Genomic DNA, 23,568 nt, shown 5'->3' on the forward strand with positions numbered 1-23,568 from the left:
GACCAGGGGTGGGATCGGGGAGGGAGGGGGATGGGGGAAAAAAAAGGGAAACCGAGCTGATTCCAGGAACCCAAGTGGAAGGTGAATTATGAGAGTGACGAGTGCAACGAATGTATAAGGGTGCTTTGCTCATTTGATGTATGCACAGATTGTGATAAGAGCCTTATGAGCCCCAATAAAAAGATTTAAAAAAAAAAAAGAAGAAAGAAAGAAAATGATTAGGGCAAAGAATGTACGGATGTGCTTTATACAATTGATGTATGTATATGTATATGTATGGATTGTGATAAGAGTTGTATGAGCCCCTAATAAAATGTAAAAAAATAAAAAATAAAACTCACTGAAAAAAAAAGAAGAAAAAAAAGAAAAGAAAAAAAAAGATTTTATTTTTATAGGTCCCAGTCACCCATTGGGTCTTTCACTGTGTGTGCTGTCTTTATGATATGTGGTAGCCTGCGTATGTCCGTCACGTTGTCCTAGCATTCTCATTCATAGTCCTTACAGCTCTGGGGCTTACACTTAGGTCTCTAATCCATAGTGGGGTCATTTTTGTGCATGGAGTGAGGTAGGGGTCCTGGATCATTTTCTGCAGCTGGAGATCTACTTTTTCCTACCCATTTGTTGAAGAGGCTGCCCCTTTCTGATTTAATTTGGTCCTTTGTTGAAAATCAGTTGCCTGTAGATGTAGGCTTTTATTTCTGATTTTTCTACCCTGTATCACTGGCCTACGTATTTATCCTGTACTCACACCAGGTTTTTTGACTAGTGTGGCTGTGTAGGAGGGTTTGTGATCACGCAGTGCAAGGCCTCCTACTTTGACCTTCTTTTTGAGACTAAAGTCTGCCTACTTTGTTCTTCCTTTTACTTATCTTCTCTGTCCATATGAAGTTGATCATTAGCTTTTCCAATTATTGAAAAAATGAAGTCTGGATTTGGATTGGAATTGTATTGCACTTACAGACTGCTTTAGGTAGTATTGGCATTTTCACAAAGTTAACTATTCCTATCCATATATGGGCATGGTGTATTACTGAAATCATATGCCAGTAAATTTTTGCTTAAGATCATTGAACAAGAGTTGCAGAAATACATTGCCAGGAAGCTACCAGAAGTCCAATCTGGATTCATAAGAGGATGTGGTGATATCGGATGAAACAGGGTTCAAAGCAGAGAATACCAGAAAGATGTTTACCTGTGTCTCATTGACTATTCCAAAACATTTGACTGTGTGGATCATAACAAATTGTGGAGATACTTGAGAGGAATGGGAATTCCAGAACATTTCATTGTGTTCATGCAGAACTCGTATATGGATCAAGAGGCAGTTGTGCTAATGGAACAAAGGAATACTGAATAGTTTAAACTCAGGAAAGTTGTTCAACAATCTGAGTAAACCATCAGAGAAATTGATTTTTATGAAGAATGGGGCATCAGAATTGGAGGAAGACTTATTAACAACTTACAGTATGCAGGTGACACAACCTTGCTTGCTGAAAATGAGGAGGATCTGAAACACTTGCTGGTGAAGGTCAAGGATTACAGCCTTCAGTATGGATTATAACTTAATGACAAGAAGACCCAAGCCTCACAACTGGACTAATAGGTAACATCATGATAAGTAGAGAAAAGTTTGAAGTTGTCAAGGATTTTGCCTTGCTTGAATTCACAGTCAATGCTCATGGAAGCAGCAATCAAGAGATCAAAAGATTTATTGCATTTGATAAATCTGCTACACAAGACCTTTTAGAATATTAAAGAGCAAAGAGGTTACTTTGTGAACTAAGGTGTATCTGATATTTTCAGTTGCTTCAGATGCATATGAAAGTTTGATATTGAATAAAAAGGACTAAAGAATAGATGCATTTTAAATGTGGTGCTGGAGGAGAAATATTGAAAGATTGCTAAACGGACAAACCAGTCTGTCTTAGAAGTGTGGCCAGAATTCTCCTTAGAGGGAAGGATAGCAAGACTTCATCTTCCATACTTTGGGCATGTTGTCAGGAGACAACATAAGCTTGGAACATCTTTTTGTGAATTAGGACATACTCAAAACAAAGGTGGACACACACGCACACACACACACACACACACACACACACACAATATTCAAGGTTTGCCAAAGGAGCACAGAAACCACCTGAAAGAACTCTAGGGGTGGGTGGGGTGGGGGGGGGTGGGTGTCGGCGGAATCCTAAACCTCCAACAGTTTGAGCAACAAATATATAATCTAATGGACTTAGAACCCAACGTCTAAATTAAATACCCATGTGGCTAAACATTAAATAAATTAATTAATAAATAGGTAGATAGATAGATAAATAAATAGGGACATAACCTCCCATGCCAAAGAATTCCAAATAATTTATACTTTTAGGGGTTTGGACCATAACTCTCAATCTTTCAGTGTGGACATCCCTTCCAAGAGGCAGTCTGGAAAGAGATGGAAAAGATAAATTTGCAATATAAAGTTTAGCACACACGACCTCAGACAAGCAATCAAGGTTAACATTTGCAGTGACGCTTGCTATGATGCAGGAACAATGGCACTTTGTTCTCTGGTCTTCCTCCCAAAGGACCCTAACCCCAATCCAATCAAGGATGTCACTTTGAGGGCTCAAGTGCATCTGGCCCAAGCTTTGGAATTATCCATCTATTTATACCCATGTGGAAGTTGGAGAATGAATAGGAAGATTGAAAAAGAGTTGATGTATTTCAATTATGGTTTTGGTTAAGAATATTGAAAATCTCCTGCCAGAAGAATAAACAAATCTGTCTTGGAAGAAGTACAGTCAAATTCTTCTTAAAAACTAGGAGGAGGCAACTTTGTCTCTTGTACTTTGGACATGTTATCAGTAGCAACCACTCCCTAAAGAAAGACCTCCTGCTTGGTGAAATAGAGTCAAGAAAAAGAGGAAGAGTTTTAAGGAGATAGATTGACACAGTGGCTGCAACATGGACTCAAACATGACAAGAGTTGTGAGGTGTTGCGGGACCAGGCACTGTTTTGTCCTGTTGTACACAGATGATTATGGACTAGAACTCATTGGAAAGCACCTAATAGAAACAATCGTGATGAAACCTCTGTGGTAGAGTCTGTTTAGGCTCAAAGAGATCCTACATAGAGTTCCCGAGGCTTTAAATCTTTAAGGGAGAAGGGAGCTTCATCTTTCTTCTGTGAAGAGGACAGAGAGCTTGAACCACTAAGCTTGCGGTTAGCAACTCAACACTTATCTGGCATTACCACCAGAAATCCATGACAAAAGCACCAGGGAATGGTAGAGCAGCTACCAGGAGCTGGAAGAAACAAGGGACACATTGTCCCCCTAGGATTCTTGGAAGGAATGTGGCAATACCAGATTTCATTCCGAATTTCTCTTCTCCAGACGTGTGAGACAACAGATGTCTGTTTTTTAAAGGCTAAATTGCATGGTAATGGGTAATCGATGTAGTATGGATATATGGCTGACTTTGATGATCCAAGTGCTTCATGCCTAATGATGTCTCCCTGGCTATTTCTGCAACTTTTAATTTTAAAACGACGAACATTGTCTTCTAGTAGGAAACATGAATAGCCTCATTTTCAGGGGGGATAACCATACATTTTATGTCAAAACAGAGTGGCAATGTGAAATTATCAATCCTTAAGTGATTCAGAGAAGTCAAAAAGTTACATCTAATCAACTGAACCACTGGAAAAGGCGAAAATCTGACTTCTAAAAACCAAACCAAACCAAAAGCACTCTGCTGCTAACCACGAGGCTGGCAATGCCGCATACCCAGTTGCACCATGGGATATAATAAATGGAAATTTGCCCCATAAAGGTTACAGCCTAGAATCCCATAGGAAGCTGTCATCCACTGTCATGTGAGGTCGCTATAAGTGAAAATGAACTTGGCAGCCCTCAACCAACACAAAAGCAACAACATTTGGTTAGTGAAAAATACATATGTTTTCTTATATATTTCCAATGTTTTCCTATAATTGAAACACAGGAGTTTCTTCAGCCATTTAATGCTACTATATTCCTATAATCAGTAAAAAGTCAGGAAGGTTATTGTGGTAGTTTCATAATTTGATGTGAACTTGAAGATATAATGAAAGAGTAGCGGTGGATTCTGGCCCATCACAGGTCATGATCAGTGACTCCTTGTGAGAGTGGGCTTCTCATAAGGGTTGGGATGTTTTCCTGATATATAAAGATCCTTGATATAAAGTTCCTTTCCACAAATATATAAATGTCACTGGATTTGCTTCTCTAGGCAACCTGGCCTAACACAGTTATCTATAAACAAAAAGAATTACCTACATTTCAGCATGAATTCTTTAAGAAATAAGACCAAAACCACTAATGAAAAACAGTATGATACTGCATACACACATTTACAAAGAAAATAAATCAGTGTTTCCTTTTCTACCAGTAATGACTTTCAGTGACGAATATGAAATTAAAAATATTCATCACATAGATATTTAACCTGGGTTTTACTGGCATTTCATCAAGTGATGTCAAAGAAGTAGATCAAATTATACTTCTTCATTGTTTATCATGTATCTTCTTCTCTTCTCTGCACAACCATTACCAAAGGAGTGCTTTTCACTGTTTAGTCTCTAGTTAAAGATGAGCTGCAAGATTTAAAACCCCCAGACAAGTTTTTTCAATATACTCTGTTTATCCCACTGTTGAAATTACAGTTTGCGGTTTCCAAAAAAGTCTTTGAATGCTCATAGATGATAGATAGATTAGATAGATAGATAGATAGATAGATAGATAGATAGATAGATAGATAGATAGATAGATAGATGGTAGAATCTTTAACCAGGGAAGATTTGAGAGTAAGCATTGAAGAAATGGTTTTCAACATTTTTCTAAACAAAACCCAGGAACTTAGGAGGTAGTCAATTTATATTGATGGGGAAAGAATATTTCTGAAGAGAAAGTGATAATGATTGTGGAACTTGAAGAATGTAATCAACGTCGGAATAGTGCATGTAGAGAACACTGAATTGTATGTCCTGTGTTATATAGTCACAACAATGAGAATATAAAATAAATACAATATATTATTTCTAATTCAATTTTATTTAAATTAGATTATTTTGACTGATTGCTTACTAGCGAAAAAACTATTGATCAAAGAACAAAAAATATGACTTGATGTAGCTTCATAGTTAAATACACCACCACCACCACCACAAAAAGGCAAACCCCAAAACCTCACTGCCACCAAGTCTATGCCAACTCATAGGGACCTCATTGGCCAGATAAAACTACTCCTCTGAGTTTCCAAGACTATTTCTGTGCAGGAGTAGAAAGGCCCATCTTTCTTTCTGGAGCAGATGGTGGTTCCAAGCTGCTGACCCTGGTGGTAGCCGCCCAAAGCATAACCACTGAGCAACCAGGACTCCTAGCTAAAGATGAGACAGCAAATTCAAGATTTAAATAATTTGAAACCAACTGCAACTATGCAGCTGATAGGATTGTAATTTTTCTTAATTTTGTGTACAAACAGAATAAATTTTAACTCTTTTACCAAAGTCTTCCAGCTTAGTTCTAAAAGAAATAACAACATTTTCCCCCTTTCCAACTAGTATTAGAATTCCTTCTTTAGACCAAATGTCTCTTCAGATACACTGGAATTGCTCTCCACTTCAAAACCCAATGTTTATCTTTTTGTATTTCTCAGTTAAGTGGGAAAATAATGTTCTCAACAATAAGAATGCCCAGAGTCTTTCGTTTTTACTTTGAATTATTAAGTAACTATGACTTACAAAATTAAAGAAAGAATAACTCTGTGGTAGTTGTATAATCTGTTGTCAATTTGAGACTTATGAGTAAAGGGGTAGAGTTTAGCCTATCGATCAGGTCACAGCTTGATAACCTCTTTTGGAGACACTAAGGAGATAAATAAATAGCTCACTGGAGGTGGGACACATGCTCACTCCCTGGGAGACATTGCAGCGGACAAGCCACATGGAGCTACACTAGTGCCCTGAGCTGCGGAAGTCATATGGAGACTCCTGCCAGTGCTGAGATGCTTACAGTGCCACTGGATCCAGAAGACTTCCAACCCACTGGCCTGTGATCTTCCTACATCAGCATCATTGCATGTGTTTCATAAGTCTGAAGAGGATTTTAGAGATTGGTATCAGACATATGTACTAATATCAGACTTATGGATCGATCTGGACTGGGCTGGGGTGTTTTCTCAACATCTAATTGTTCTTGTCTATAGAGCTCTTTCTTATACACATATGAGTATCTATGAATTTGTTTTTCTAGTTTCCCCAGACTAACACAAGCACCCACTTTAGGTTTCCTTCAATCAAACTTTCACTTTAGATCAACACATTTTTCTCCCATCTAATGTCCCTGGAAAACATAATGAACACAACATATTGGACTCAAGGGCTAGTAGTTTTCTCAGGGAAGCAGAAAAGAAGTGCACAGCTCACTAACACTGTACCTCAATTCTACATGCTCAGGACTGCCATGATCATGCATACATTTTACATAAGATACTTCCTTTGGATCAAGGGAGTATCAAATGTTTGTTGCATATTCATCCCTTGAAGTGAAAAATATACTTCCAGTTTCAAATGGGTTGAGAGACACCTGTTTGCTTATCCAGGTTAACTTGAGAAACAAATTCAGTAACACTCAGATAGGTATAAGAGTAATTACATATTAAGAAAGCATTCCAGCTCAGTCCAAATCAAGTCCACAAGTCCAATATTAGCCCACAAGTCCAACACTAGTCCATAAATTCCTCTTCAGACTCACATAGCCACTCTCCATGATGCCGAATGCAGGAAGATCACAAGCCGATTAGTGAAAAGTCTTGTGGATCCAGTGGAGGTTGATGCATCTCCAGGGCTCTGGCTACCATCAGTGTGGCTCCATGTGGCTTCTCAACAGGAAGGTGAAGCAGAGAGGGCGGGTGTAGGAAGTTCCCATAATCCTCACAAGAAGGCCATGCTCACAAGGAGCCATCATGAGGCTGTGACCTGATTGACAAGCTAGACTCCATCTCTTCACTCTTAATATCCTCAGGATGACATGAGATTATGTAACTACCACACCAGATGATATTTGCAATTCTTAAAGAATCAAAATGTACATTAACATAGGCTATTAGAAATATATATATTTTTAGCCAGCAAAGCAGTGGATTATGTTTTTTAACATTTTATTAGGGGCTCATACAACTCTTATCACAATCCACATATACATACATCAATTGTATAAAGCACATCTGTTCATTCTTTGCCCTAATCATTTTCAAAGCATTTGAAGGAGAAAAGTGTTCATTCCATTTTTCCTAAACTTAAAGGGACAAAGAATCTGTGTGAGTGTGTATGTATACTTATCTATGTATAATTTTCAGCATATGTGCATTACGTAAAGCTGTTTATTAACATCCATGGACTCAGTGCTTATACACTAAATTATGGTCTTCCCTTGTGTATAAGATTATAAACAACTTATGACAATATAACTCTGGAAACATTTATGATGAATGAAACACACACTAATGGCAACATGACTAATGGACATAACCAGAATGGAAGCCTAGATGAAGTTCCTTATATAACCCGGAAGGAGAATTAAGAAAGTGGGCCTTGGGTTTGAGCAAGAGAGTCCATAAATTAAAAACACCTTAGAAAGAAGTTGAAGATGGAACTGCCAATAAAAATGATCAGCAGCTTCACAATATTTCCCAGAAAAATAACCCAATTACTTCCATATAAGAAAAACAAATTATCCTCTGAAAGGCATTTTTGTATTTACTATAAATTGATAATGAACATTTTATGTATGAGAGACTTCATTACAATGGTTTTAAATATTTTTTCTGAGTTTATTGCATTTGAAGCTCAAAGAGTAATTTAAAATATGAGAGGGCTTCAAAAAGTTCATGACAAATGCATATTTCCCATGTGAAAGGTGAAAAAAAACGTGGATATTTCAAAAATATTTACAGCAAAATTAACTCACACTTCTTAAAACATGTCTGAATAGGACCTAGTTTGAGGAATTTAGAGGGATAAGACATCTGTGTGAAAAGATTCCCTATGAGAACAACATGAATTCTGCTAAAATTGAAGCAAGAACAAGCATCAAGTGCATGAGGAGAGAGGAAGAATGGTGAAGTCAGTGATGATTTATAGAAATTAATGGGGACAATGCCCCACCAAAATCATCAGCTTACAAATGGATAATTTCCTTTAAGAAGGGATAAGACAAATGGATAATTTCCTTTAAGAAGGAATAAGATAAACCCTGTAGCTCTAGACTATCCATATCAATTCACAGGAGAAAAATAAATCTCAATCGTGCTCTAATTGAAGAAAACCCACAATTATAGCAGCAATAATATTCAACACTGTAGACATCTCAATTCATTCAGCTTAAACAATTTGGAGTGAAAAACAAAAAGTGGAATCAACATTCTAAAGCATCTCCCCAAAGAATTGTAATAGGGGATGAAATACGTCCTTACCTATATGAATCCAAAGACAAAACACAGTCAAAGGAATGGCTCCCAAGAGGTGGAAGCGGTCCAGTCAAAGCACATTTACACCAGTCAGGAGCAACAGACATGGCAACGGGCATTTTGCTTGACTTGCTGGAGGCCCAAAGGATGAAAACATCTGCTTATCATGAGAGTGTTTTGAGAATACTAGCCAACCTTAAGAGAAAAAATGTCTAGGAAGTCTTCATTACAGCATAGCCCTCAGGCTCATGCCTCTCATCAAACAAGGCCAGTTTGGTGAGAGTTTTGATGTGAAGTCATTAGGCATCCTTTTTACAGTCCTGACTTGGCTCCTTCTGACTTTTTGTTTCTTATTCTAGAAAAATTTTAAAAGGCATCCATTTTTCTTTCTTTAAGAAAAGAGGACCTGATGCAAAGGGCTTATGTGGAGAGCAAATGCTTTGAAATTGATGAGGGCAAAGAATGTACAGATGTGCTTTACACAATTGATATACGTATGGATTGTGATAAGAGTTGTATGAGTCCCTAATAAAATGTTTAAAAAATGTTTTAAAAAAGAAAGCAAATGTTTTGAGAATGATGATGGTAACAAATATACTAATGTGCTTGACCTGATGTATGTATGCATGTATGAATTATGATAAGAGGTGTACAAGTCTCCAATATATTGAATGAATAATAAAAAAGGAAAAAAAGAGAATGTAAAAAAGATATAGCATCTGGGGTTTAAAAGGCTTGTAGGTAAACAAGCAGCCATCTAGCTCAGAAGCAACAAAGCCCACATGGAAGAAGCACACCAGCCTGTGCGATCATGAGGTGTAGAACAGACCAGGTATCAGGCATCAAAGAACAAAAAAAAACCAACATATATATCACTGGGTGTCCAGCTTCCCAATATGATCACTAAAGACAAATGTGTACATAAACAAATGTGGTGAAGAAAGCTGATGGTGCCCAGCTATAAAAAGATACAGCCTCTGGGGTCTTAAAGGCTTGAACCTAAACAAGCAGCCATCTAGCTCAGAAGCAACAAAGTCCAACAAAGCCCACACCAGTCTGTGTGACCACGAGGTGTCAAAGGGATGAGGTATCAGGGATCAAAGAACAAAAAAGTCACATCATTGTAAATGAGGGTGAGTGCAGAGTGGAGACCCAAAGCCCATCTGTAGGCAACAGGACACCCCTCAATGAAGGGTCACAGGGAGGAGATGAGCCAGTCAGGGTGCAGGGTAGCAATGATGAAACATACAACTTTCCTCTAGTTCTTAAATGCTTACTTCCCCCATTATCATAAACCCAATTCTACCTTACAAATCTGGCTAGACCAGAGGATGTACACTGGTACAGATAGGAACTGGAAACATGGGGAATCCAGGACAGATGATCCCCCAGGACCAGTGGTGAGAGGGCGATACCAGTAGGGTGAAGGGAAGGTGGGGTAGAAAGGGGGAACCAATTACACAGATCTGCATATGACCTCCTCCCTAGGAGATGGGCAACAGAAAAGTGGATGAAGGGATACATTGGACAGTGTAAGATATGACAAAAAGATAATAATTTATAAATTATCAAGGGTTCATGAGAGAAGTGGGAGAGGAGGTTGAGAGGGGAGTGGAGAGGGAGGGAGGGGGGAAATGAGGAGCTGATATGAGGGCTCAAGTAGAAAGCAAATGTTTTGAGATGATCAGGGTAATGTCTATACAAATGTGCTTGCCACAATGGATGGATGTATGGATTGTGATAAGAGTTGTATGAGCCCCAATAAAATGATTAAAAAGAAAAGAATATAAAAAAGAATATATTGACATGGTTAAATTTCTAGGATCCTAAGTTTTTTTTAAGAGATGTACTTAAACGTGTCTTGATCTTGATGGAGATCATATTGAGAAATGAAATATGTATGTTTTATTTCATTTTTATACTTAATTCTATTTTCCATGATTTTATGATGTCCTCTAGGACTAATACATAAAAGTAAATCCAGAAAACATTAATCAATTACAGGGCAACGTTTTGTCTTGTTACACATTTTTTGCTATGAGTCCAAGGCACCTAGCAATAGCTAGACACAGCAATTTGCCAGTCCATGCATAAGGACTACTGGAGGGGCAAGCTAGGCTTTGTTTCCTTTCTCTGCAAGAAATACAACCTCCAGGCTTCCTTGTAAACAGGCAAGTATGTGAATCCCAGTCCTAATCAACTGAATCTGATAAGATGCCAACAGCAATTTGAGTCCATAGATATGATCATCCACTCTCATATAATCATCCACTCTCATATGATCATCCACTCTCTCTTTTCACCCCATTGTTGGCTGGAAGTTCAGGATTTCAGAGGACAGTGTGCATCTAAAGATTGGTGGAAAGTCCACATGGAAGAAGCACACCGATCTGCGTGATCATGAGGTGCGAAAGGGATCAGTTGTCAGACATCAAAGAGCAAAAAATCATATCATTGTGTGCTAACCTCCCTGACATGGTCGCTGAAGACAAATGGGTGCATAAGCAAATGTGGCGAAGAAAGCTGATGGTGCCTGGCTATCAAAAGATATAGCATCTGGGGTCTTAAAAGCTTGAAGGTAAACAAACAGCCATCTAGCTCAGAAGCAAAAAAGCCCACATAGAAGAAGCACACCAGCCTCTGCAATCACAAGGTGTCGAAGGGATCAGGTATCGGGCATCATCAGAACAAACAATCATATCATTGTGAATGAAGCAGGGAGTATGGAGTGGAGACCCAAAGCCCACTTGTAGGCCACTGGACATCCCCTTGTGGAAGGGCCTCATGGAGGAGACAAGCCAGTTAAGGTGGAATGTAGCAACAATGAAACATACAACTTTCCTCTATTTCCTAAATGTTTCCGCCCCGCCCACTATCATGATCCCAATTCTACCTTTCAAATCTGGCTAAACCAGAGGATATACACTGGTAAAGACAGGAAATGGAAACATAGGGAATTCAGGGCGTATGATCCCTTCAGGACCAGTGGTGTGAGTGTCGATACTGTGAGGGTGGAGGGAGGATGGGTTGAAAAGGGGGAACCGATTACAAGGATCTACATGTGACCTCCTCCCTGGAGGATGGGCAACAGAAAAATGGGTGAAGGGAGACATCAGATAGGGCAAGATATAACAAATAATAATTTATAAATTATCAAGGGCTCATGAGGGAGGGGTGTGGGAAAGGAGGGGGGAAATGAGGAGCTGATGCCAGGGGCTTAGGTAGAGAGCAACTGTTTTGAGAATGATGAGGGCAATGAATGTACAAATGTGCTTTACACAATTGATGTACATATGGATTGTGATAAGAGTTGTATGAGCCCCTAATGGAATGATTTTTTAAAAAAGATTGGTGGAAAGTGGATTGTGGAAGAAGGATTTAGATTAAAATGTAACACCTCACAATTTGATCTCCCTCTGACCCACTTTAAAGTTGTTCTAGTTTTTATATTTGCTGCTTTCCTTTTTTTTTCCATTCCACTGGGAGCTCTCCAGATACAATAGCAATCTATAGTTCCATTAGATCAAGCATGAGTATGTATACAACTGTTTCCACCTTCATTTTTAATTTTTCCCTCTTTGATATCAGTTCCCCTTTATCCCCATCCTATTATATTATAATATATTAATTATTCTATTAAATATTATTGTTATTCCTCCCCCCATATCTTACATCATTCAATGTATCTGTTCACCTGCCATTCACGTATTCATTCCCCTCTCATGGGGTTATAGTCATCATTGCTATCAGTGCCCCCTTCATGCCCGTCTGCTCCTCTCTCTCCTTACACTCAGGGACTCATTACTCCTGTTACAATTCATGAAGGGCTTATCTATCTTGGATGTCAGGCCTCAAAGGATGTTAATTATACATATGAACATATGCAGCTCTGACGGGATTAATTAAGTAAAACTAAGACATAGTAATAGGGGGAGCAAAGATTAAAGAACTAGTGGATGGTTATGTGTTTTATCAGTGCTATACTGCACCCTGGATATAGCCTGCCTTTTGTGCGCCCCTTCTGCGAGGGACTGCCCATTATCTTATGAGTGGTTTGGGGATCTCTACTTTGTCATGCTCCTTCAAATCAATTTGGCTTCTTGTTTTTGAACTTCTGATACCCATTCCCATTGACACGTGTGATCATACAGACTGGTGCACTTATTCCATGTGGACTTTGGTGCTCCCCTGCTAGGTGGCTGGCTGCTTGCTTAACTTCAAGCCTTTAAGAACCCAGACACTATATCTTTTAATAGCCAGGCACCATCAGCTTTCTTCATCACACTTGTTTATGCACCCATTTTGTCTTCTGTGATCCTGTGAGTTTTTCTCTGCCTACAAAGAGTTACAGTCTCAGAAACCCACAGGTGCCGTTCTAACCTGTCTTACAGGGTTGCGATGAATCAGAGTTGTCTCCATGGCAGAGAATTTATTTTATTTATTGCTTCATAGTAGTCCATCATTTCATATAATCATGCCAGAGACATTGATGCCAAGTTAGTTGAGGTCAATTTCTTTCATCCTTAGAACTAAATGTATCCTGTACTTCTATGCTACTAAGTGTCAGCCTGGACATCCATGGCTAGCTCAGTGAGCAAACTGGAAGTCAATTCATCCTTGCCATTCATAACTTCAGATATCCTGACAGCCCTAAGGACACCTGCTTAAGGAAAATATATTTTATATTATTACTATAAGGTGCACATTTTCTTTAAAATTATAAGCGTATAAAACCAGGAAGATAACAAAAACAGCAGTTGTCATTGAGTTGATTCCAACTCATGGCAGCCCGTGTCTGTCAGCACTGACTGTACTCTAGAGCGATTCCCATGGCCGCTGCTGCTGGTGGTTTTTCTGCAGTAGAGTGTCAGGCCTTTCCACTGAGGCCCCTCTGGGTGGAGTAAAATCGGCATCATTTCATTTACCCGCTGAGCATGCTGACCCTTTGCACCGCCCCCAAATGCCAATGAATGTTCACCTCTATTTAATCTGTTTCCCCCTTTAAATGATTGCACCCATTCAGTTCTCACTGAGACAGACCTTCCAAGAAAGATGATGGCAGTGACAAAAACAAGACAAAAAAAGTAAGCGTTCAATTCTTAAAATGATACTTGGCAAGCGTGAACATGCACTCAGAGAGGGGCTGGGGTTCTGGACCTGCATTACTCAAAAGGCCTTTTTCACGTATGGTTCTTAGACTTCAATAGGGCTCCTGGACCCCCAGAGAACACTAAGTAAAGGCTTTCTGCTTCAGGAGACCAAATTCTGATGGGATCCACATTACCAGTGTTCAAGAAAATAGTAAAAAATGGCTTCAAATAATTTCAATAGTTGAAATGAGGACTCGTGCTCTTTCCAAGTATAATAATATCTATCACCTCTTCTGCGCTTCGTGGCTACAGCAGTTGCCAAGGGAGATGTTTTTTCAGCGCCATCAAGCATGCTGCCTACTTTACAAGGAACTGGATTCACCCATCTGATTCATCTCAGGCCAGTGGCTGATGTGACAAGCCCACAGAAAATGACTAAAATGTAACACTTTTTACACAAAGATTTACCACTGAGCAACATTCATCATCTCTCAAAATGCATATTTTTTTAGTTTTTTACAGAAAACAGTCCTCAGTGTCTCACAATAAAGGCCAGGAAGAGAGTATTCTTTGCAAGGTCCAAGTTTGCGAGGTTTTGGCTGGGATGGAAGAAGGAGGTATTACACTGAGAGAGAGAAATTGAGGTGTAGCATTTTCATTTCTTCACAAGTTAAATACAAGAGGCTGTTTCCATTGGAAACTGTGACAAATGTTAACCTGAATTTCCTGTGTTACTTTCAAGCTGCTTGGAATTGGCTTTATATGCATACATATCTTAGGTGTAGACTGTATTAGGCACAAATTATGAGCTAGATCCAAATAGCAGAGCTTGGATATCTTTTCATTAAATGAAACCACTACAAAATAGAGAATCTGAAACTAAAATCCTGTTTTTCCCTTTGCTTTCTCATCAACCAGATAGCAATGAAAAAGAATATGAAATTAAAATATTCTTCCTCTTTATGGAATTTTTTAAGTAGCTGAATTAGAGATAGGTAGGAAGCAGATGTTTCAAAGTGCATAGATGTCTTGTACTTAAGACCAAACGTCCATTTGCAAACTGCTTTCCATCTGCTTCTAGGAATATGCTCCTTTGGAATCAGACTGGGCTATTCCTGGCCTTCAGTATTCCTCATTGTCCAACATGAGATATAAATCCTTGTCAATCTCAATCCAGAATGACCCCATTATTATGCTTTGAAATTTAGTTGGTGCAAAATGACCTTATGTGACTTCTGTCTACAAAAATGAAATTAGTAATAACAGCAGTTCAAGGTTATTTTAAGAAATAATCAGATTATCTAAGGAAAGTTACCAAGTATCAGTGAATATTTTCATCCAAAATTGTCATTTGTTTTATTTCTTTAATATATCCAACAAATAGATATAAATTGTGAAATGGAATATTTTTGCATCTTTTAAGTGCAGACTAGTTCTATCCTCTTATCTCCATTCCCACTCCTAACTTTCAGATCTTGGTCTTTGTCATGGTCTTCTTGCTTCTTATATTCCTCAGAAGCGTTGAATATTCAGTTGCTTGTTGTCCCCAAGGCAACAGACTGCACTCAGACTGCACTCAGACTGCACTCAGACTGCACTCAGACTGCACTCAGACTGCACTCAGATTGCACTCAGACTGCACTCAGACTGCACTCAGACTGCACTCAGATTGCACTCAGACTGCACTCAGACTGCACTCAGATTGCACTCAGATTGCACTCAGACTGCACTCAGACTGCACTCAGACTGCACTCAGACTGCACTCAGACTGCACTCAGTCCCACCTCCAGGAAGTTTTCGTGCTACATATTCCAAACACATCACCAACACCTCTAGGAAGCTCCATTTTATTGGGTTGTATTCCCAAAGTGTTTCACATGTCCTAAGCCATTCTTAACACCATCTATAGATGGAAGTCCTAAACTCTTTATCTACCAGACATTATGGGAATTTGTTTAAATTCTGACATTCCAGGATTTTCCATTCACTTGTAGAACACTAATGGAAACACCATCCATTGCCATACACTGAAATGCCTGTGCTAGTCATGGTTAACCAGAGAAACAAATCCATAGAGACGGTGGATGATGCCTTCAGGACCAGGGGTGTGAGGGGCGATATTGGGAGAGTAGAGGGTGAGTGGGTTGGAAAGAGGGAACCAATTACAAGGATCTACATGTGACCTCCTCCCTGGGGGATGCACAACAGAGAAGGGGGTGAAGGGAGACGCCGGATAGGGCAAGATATGACAAAATAATAATCTATAAATTATCAAGGGCTCATGAATGAGGGGGGAGCGGAGAGGGAGGGGGAAAAAAAGGACCTGATGCAAAGGGCTTAAGTGGAGAGCAAATGCTTTGAAAATTATTAGGGCAAAGAATGTTCAGATGTGCTTTATATAATTGATGTATATATATGTATGGATTGTGATGAGTTTTATGAGCCCCTAATAAAATGTTTTAAAAATAAATAAATAAAAATTTAAAAAGAAAGAGTTTTATATCAAAGAGTAATTGTATATTACAAAAGGATCCCAACCCAGTCCACATCGAGTTCATAAGTCTCATATTAGCCCGTATGTCTGCTACCAATTCTATAATTTGCTCTTCAGACTCACGCAACACATGCAATGACAAAGAACGCAGGAAGATCACAGGCCAGTGGGTTGTGGGTTCAGTGGCAGTGAAAGCATTTCAGCGCTGGCGTGGGTCTCCATATGGCTTCTCCAGCTGCAGGACTCTGGTTCCATCAGTGTGTATCCATGAGAGCCTGCCTCCATGGAAGAAGAGAGGAGTTCTCAGAATCCTAGTGGATACTGGGAATCCTTGCCATCCCTCGGTTGGTAGACCACTCCAATCTCTGTGTCTATCAGCACATGGTGCTCTTCCCCTGTGTTTCTGGGCCCCTTTTTATAAAGATACCAGTCACAGTGGATTTAGGATGACCTTAGTCCAGTATGACCTTTCTTAATTTATTATTCTTGCAGAGATCATCAACAATGAAGTAACAGTAATTGGTGCTGGGAGCCAACATAGCTTTTTGAAGGACATAATTCAACTCAAAATAATAACCATGTGGTCAAGTTTCTCTTCATGTTTTGAGTCTCTTACATTGACCTAGGTTTTATCTTCTGTGTTGGTTTCTTGTACATATTTTCTGATTCCTTTCAATATAACCAAGAAAAGCTGTTGATAATTTATTTTCCAATTGTTAGATTCTGACAGAACTGAAATGGTGCTGCAATTAACCAAGTAGCACGTTAGTGAACATTAATGTGATCCCTGCCCCACCAAAAGTGTCTAATTTGCCTGCAGGGAGCACTATATGCATAAAGAAAATAGGGATTATTTCATAAGCCATACGATTATCACTCATGCTAGCGGATACAAATTTCAAATGACAAGGGGAAAATGTATGATCTCAAGGAAAGTTATGTTATATGTGTGGTCCCCCAACCCAAGAAGCAGAGGCCCTCTCTCTCTCCACAGGGGCCGAGAAATCCAAAGATGGACTTGGAGCCAATCTCAGAGACATTATTTTATTGTATCCAAGGGCTGACCAATCAGGATCACACAAGCGCTGCTTCTTCCAGAGATTGGTGGGCAGGACAGGAAGTGTCTCTCGAGGGGGGGTCAGCATAGAGCTTTGTTTTATACTGGTCGCGACATGAGGTGTGGGGAGCTACCACGAGTCACTGAAGCCATACACATTATGATCCTGTGATCCCCTGGCTGTCAGCGGGGGAGCAGGATCTTTCAGGTGGGCCCATGGGCACACAGGGAGTGCTTGTTTAGCTGCTACTGCCACTTTTAAAGTGTTAGCTTATGTGCCTACAATATAGAAGGGTGTGTCAAGAACCATTGCTATAGAATCATGGAAACCTTTATTAAACAAAAATATCAAGATGTGAATCTATTATTTCTCAACCTATCCTCTATTTATATCTATGCACTTCTGAAGGTGGCATTTCCATCCACTCATTCTTTGCAGAATTCTACACTCTTCAACTTCCACTGTGTCAACATGACCATTTTGCATTTCTCAAATCACGTTCCTTTTAAATATTACTGAGAGTTGGGAACGAAAAGGATTCTAAATAGCAGGATCGGTCGAAACGAGCAGAGACATTGCACTGACGAGAAGGAATCATAGATGCATCTTTTTCTTACTCGCACACATTTCCATTTTCCTCAAAGTTCTTCACAATAAGCTTCTGTGACCATCCTGTGTCATCTGAGAAGATGTATCAAAGTAATACCATTGGAGTTCAAAAAAAGATAGTCACAATTATCCTTTGATCTGATCTCTTTGCCTTAAATTTAACTAACTCAACAGATCCTATTAGAGACTACCATTTTTATTGGATCTTTTAGAATGAAGTTTTATTTTTAAATTAAACCAGGCATATTACTGAAAGCACATTTTTTTACATTGTTTTAAAGTACAAAGAGGCCTCAATCTCAAATATAATTTAAGGAGACTATTTATTAAAGCTTACAGGAGACAAAGACACAGACACATCATTCAGATGAGGGAGGTCAGTAGTGCAAGGTCAAAATGATGTTCAAGGATTCACGGCCAAGACCTAGTTAAATAAGGAATGTAACAAAGGAAACTGTTACAAAGTCATTGTTGATGCTAGATCACTACATCACAGGTAAAGGTGGGACTGTAGAAGCAGAAACAGTGTCACGATTGGGATACATATCGTACGTTAAATAGAAGACCTTATAAGATTGATCCAGGACCTTCCGACCATGGGAGCCAGAGCATGACTGACAGGGCATGACTCAAACTGTCCATTAAGGACCTCTCTGGGCAAGTTCCTAAGAGAGGCTGCTCCTCCCTGGGCTTCCGGAGAAGAAGGGATTTACTCCACTTTCAAAAGGCTCGATGCCTGGGGGCAAGACTATCAACATGTGTTGGTTAATGACCTGAAGGAGTTAACAGAAGGCTAAGCCTATTGGAAGGCTCTGCAAATGGATTTTCAGCTATCATCTCTAGCCTTCCGAAAACCCAAGGGCTCGGAATTTAAGCTCTACTACAATAGCCATCCACTGCTTTCAGATAAATGTTTAAACATGTTCTGCTTTGCAATAAGCCACTGCACGTATGAACTAGAAGCCCAATGGCAATACTTGTTCAATTTAACCTCCGATCAGAGGAAATATGTTGTACTTTATAGTTTCTATTGTTTTCACATTAATATAAACCAAACCAAACTCACTGCCATCGAGCCACTTTCGAATATAGTGACCCTATAGGACAGGACAGAATACCTGTGGGATTCTGAGACTGATTCCTTATGGAGCTAGAAAGCCTTATCTCTGTCCCCCGAGCAATTAGCAGTTTCAAAGTGCTGAGCTTTCGGCCATCCGCCCAATGCATAGCCACTACACACCCAGCGCTTCTTTCACATTAATACGGGAGCTCTTTTCTGCATGAACAACCACACACACACACATGCACACACACACACAAACGAATTATGGCCATTGTTTAGGTGAGAGGCAGAGAAAGGAAAGCTAGTGTGACTCCTTGTTCCGATCACCGAGTGGTTGCTGCTTACAAACAGAAAGGTGGAACCCATTGAAGAAAGTGGTGACATCAGTGATCAAGTTGGGTGGGTGGATGCTGAATGTCAGGTACACGTGGGACTCCAGACAGGATATCTAGTAATCGCTTGATAAACACAGAGCTAAACCGAGTTGAACATTTAGATGTTGACTCAGAAGAGAGCAGACACTGGACAGAAAGACTTGGTGACTATTAGCATTGCAGAGGCCTATTTGGAGTTGCGGGGGCACGTGAGATAGGAAGCATAGATGTGCTAGCCCTTGGTATTGAGTTGTTACTTGGAAAATTTAGTTTAAGTAAAATATGTAATTAGGAAGAATGTATAAAGTGAGACAAGGTCTTTAGAAATGAGTTTCTAAGGAACATCAGCACTTTTCCAAAAGGAGACTGGCCAAACAGGTGTCTAGCCAGGAAAAATATTTTTTTTCTTCAGAGAACAAAGGGAGATTTTCTAAATGATGTTAGGTGTCAACCTTATTAATTATGGTAGCAAATCTCACTGGAGTTAGAGTCCTTGATGAGCTTACTTTGAGGATTAGGGGAGTGCTGGCAAAATTTAGAATGTAGAAGTTAATAAATTGATTAGCTACAAAGAAGTGCTTAAGACAAGTATAAACTATTCCAACAAGAAAGAAAAAAGAAGAAAAAGAACCAGCAATAGCTGTTGAGAGACGAAATAATGAGTTTAGCCCTTAAAATAATATTTATATCATTTTTATTCTCCTTGCTTAAGTGAAGCACGCCCACTGCAGGAAATTTGGGAAATTATTTGCAAATAGTTTAGTGATCACTTCATAATATTCCATTGTGTCTGTGTGAAGTAAACATTCCTCTTTTGAATATAAGGCTGCTAAAAATATCTGTCTGCATAAAAAATCCCCAAAATTTATGGTTAATGAATTGTGCTCATACAGACTGTGCGCATGAATCAAGAGGCTGCAGTCCTTCAGACGGAGCAAGTAAACACCGAACAATGTACAATCAGGAAACAACCGCCTCCATGACAGTTCACAATAAATAGGTTTTTTTCCTTAGGATTTATTATCTGACATGTTAGTTTACAAAAGGAACATGTTCATTCAAAAAGTTCACGGAAAAATGCATTGAAAAGATAATGGACATTTCCATGAACTTTTGAATCCCTTTATAGTGTCAAAATGATTTTCAAGAGTTGTTTCAATTAATGTTGTGGAAAGCTTAAGGGAATTCACAGAGTAAGAAGTCATGGAGTAAGAAAGGAACAAGCTAAAGAGATCGAAATGATAAGGAGAGGGAAAAAAACTATAATGCCCTGGAAGTAGATCAAAAATGACAGATATGATCGATTGTGTCGGATGCAGATGAAATATGACAACGAAAAACAATCATTGAAATTAGCAAATGGGACCCCATTGATAGATACCTAGATACAGAGTGATTTATGATTTGAAAACAGTATGTTTCAAAGAAATAATTAGAGGGAAAGTGTGCACAGGGGAAATGAGAGCGTGTGGCATAAAGTGAGCCCAATGTGATGATCTGGTCAACAGAAAGACACTTGATGTAGAAATGTGTTGACAATGGATGGAGGGAGGGATTGTGTTAAGAGTTGTACACGTCTCCAATAAAATGATTTTTTTTAAATACATGAAAAGTATTTTTTATTATCAAGGGTTCATGAGGGAGGAAAAATGGAGGAGGCAGGGGAATGAGCTGATACCAAGGTCTCAAGTAGAAAGAAAGTGTTTTGAAAATGATGATGGCAACATAGGTACAAATGTGCTTGACACATGGATATATATAAATGGATTGTGTTAAGAGCTGTACGAGCCCCCAATAAAATTATTTAAAAGGAAAAAGAAATGTGTTTGAACATGGGAAGGGAGATGAACACTTTTGCGCTAGAGAAGATTGGCTCTGGAGAGGCGTTGTGATAGTTCATATATGTGTAAAAAGAGGCAAAAAGGCAGGAGATGGGTGTCAGGATGATACATATAGAGTTTGTGGAGGATTATCCCAAAATTGCACGAACAATTGGTGGTGCATATTACTATAAAAATAACCAAATAGCCATGAGTGACTTTGTTTTCCATCAGTTGGAAACACCATGTGGTCTATCAACTTGCTATTTGGTCAAAGTTACATCACTCTACCATCAAGAATAACTCGATGATACTTCACCAAGGTGACTCTGAGAAATTTACCTGAATGACTTCCTGAAAGACTTTATCCTGAAAATGGTCCTTCACTATTCCAAGAAGGAGCCTCACCCTCTTCACTCAACTTTCACCCCTCCTTATATAGCTCTCATGGTGTTTACCACAAGCTTGACAGTGTAAGCTTCTGAAACATAAAAACACCTTATATTCATATTTTCTTTGTGAATGGCACAGAATTTTCACAGAGCGCAAGTTGCTAACTATTAAATGAGAATAGTAAGCATAATCAACCTATGTCATCTTGTCATGTCTGAAAATAAAAAAAGCACCACTGCTGGTTATGAAAAATCATTGAGATGGTCAACCCTAATTTGGAATAAGGATAACTCAGTCTCTTCCGTCAACCAAATGGATTTGAACAAAGTTCTGATTTCCAAAAGTGGGCAATGAATGGCTAAATTTAGAATGGATTTTGCTTGATGCAGTGAAGAGCCTGGAGTGACCCAGACGTGAATGTAAAGCCTAGCATCAGCATTCACTGCTTCTTGTCCTTGAGTCTCGGGTTCTCCCTATGGAATATTGGAATAATGACAATCTCCAGGGTTGGCATAACAGTCAAGTAAGATAACACATCTACTGTTTGCAGCGCACCGGACATAATCACTGTTGCCAGCAATCACCTCCCTCCTTCGCAATCTTCTCAGAATCTCTGACAGAGCCCACATAGTCAGCAACATTACCGACATACCCAGAAGGAAATTTAAATAATTTCCCAGAGAAAGATGGGAAAGTTTTGTAAGAATAATCTCACTTTGGGCAGTGAGAAATATGACTAATAGCATGTTAAATTAAAACTGTAGACATAATTACTTAGAACCCGACAGAGGGAAAATACTCCAGAAGGCTTTGGGCCCATCCCAATTATGTTTCTTATGTAGGTAAAGGCTTCTGAATATGTGGATGACATTGATTCCGAACTGAGTTCGAATCCCAATCAACCAAGCCCTGAGTTACTCTGCTCACAGCTTCTCATCAGAAGAATCTCCATTGAACATGATTATCCCTTGAGAATCAGAGCCATGAAGATGCATGAGACCAGTTGGCTAAATTCCATGCAAATCACTTAAAATTGCCTATAACGATGGATGGCAAGAATGTACTCCCAAGTGGTGGTATTGCTTTTCAAAATTCCAAGACTATCAAATATCGATTCATTGGCCTAAAACTTCACAATAAACACGTGTAACAAGGATGTTCTTATTTCAATAAGTAACAGAAAAAAATAATCTAAGCCAAGATCTTTGCTATTGTTGCTGCTAGGCCCCTCAAATGAATTCCACTCACAGAGGCCACAGGCAACAGAGCACAGCCGGCTCCCTTGCTGTGCTTGGAGTCTTTTCTAAATTCGCCCCCAATGTCGCAGCCACTGTGTCCATTGATCTCATTGAGGATATACATCTGTTTGCTCTTTATTCTATCAAGCACGCTATCCGTGATAGCAAGGATTGACCTCCACTCATGACACTTGCAAAGAACATGAAACAACATCTCACTGACCTTCCTTCTAAGGAGCATTCAGTAGTATTTTTTCCAAGACAGACCTGTTCACTCTTCTGGCAGTTTCCAGGATATTCAATCATCTTGGCCAGCACCGCAACGCAAAGGCAACAAATACTTCATAGCTCTTCCTTATTGATCATTCAGTTTCATATTTGTAAGAGTCAGCTTCACATTTGTAAAAGATGATTTAAAATACTGTTGCTTGTGCTGCATACTCCTTAAACCTTTGCTCTTTAACATTTTAAAGAAGATTTTTTGTAAATAAATTAGATATCAGTAACTGAATCAGAAGTCATAATCTTCAGAGCCTGAAGTGCAATAAAGTTCTTTTTTTTAAACATTTTATTAGGGGCTCATACAACTCTTATCACAGTCCATACATATACATACATCAATTGTATAAAGCACATCCATACATTCCCTGCCCCAATCATTCTCAAAGCATCTGCTCTCCACTTAAGCCCTTTGCATCAGGTCCTCTTTTTTTTTCCCCTCCCTCCCCGCTCCCCCCTCCCTCATGTGCCCTTTGTAATTTATACATCGTTATTTTGTCATATCTTGCTCTATCCGGAGTCTCCCTTCTCCCCCTTCTCTGCCGTCGCAATAAAGTTCTTAGGAATATAATTTAAAGATCAAATTTAAGTTTCTTAATCCTGCAACATGAGTACTTTGGATTTAAATTACTTTCCAGTTCTAAAATTCCATAC

Source organism: Tenrec ecaudatus, chromosome 13 (genome assembly GCF_050624435.1).
Source record: "Tenrec ecaudatus isolate mTenEca1 chromosome 13, mTenEca1.hap1, whole genome shotgun sequence".
NCBI lineage: Eukaryota > Metazoa > Chordata > Mammalia > Afrosoricida > Tenrecidae > Tenrec > Tenrec ecaudatus.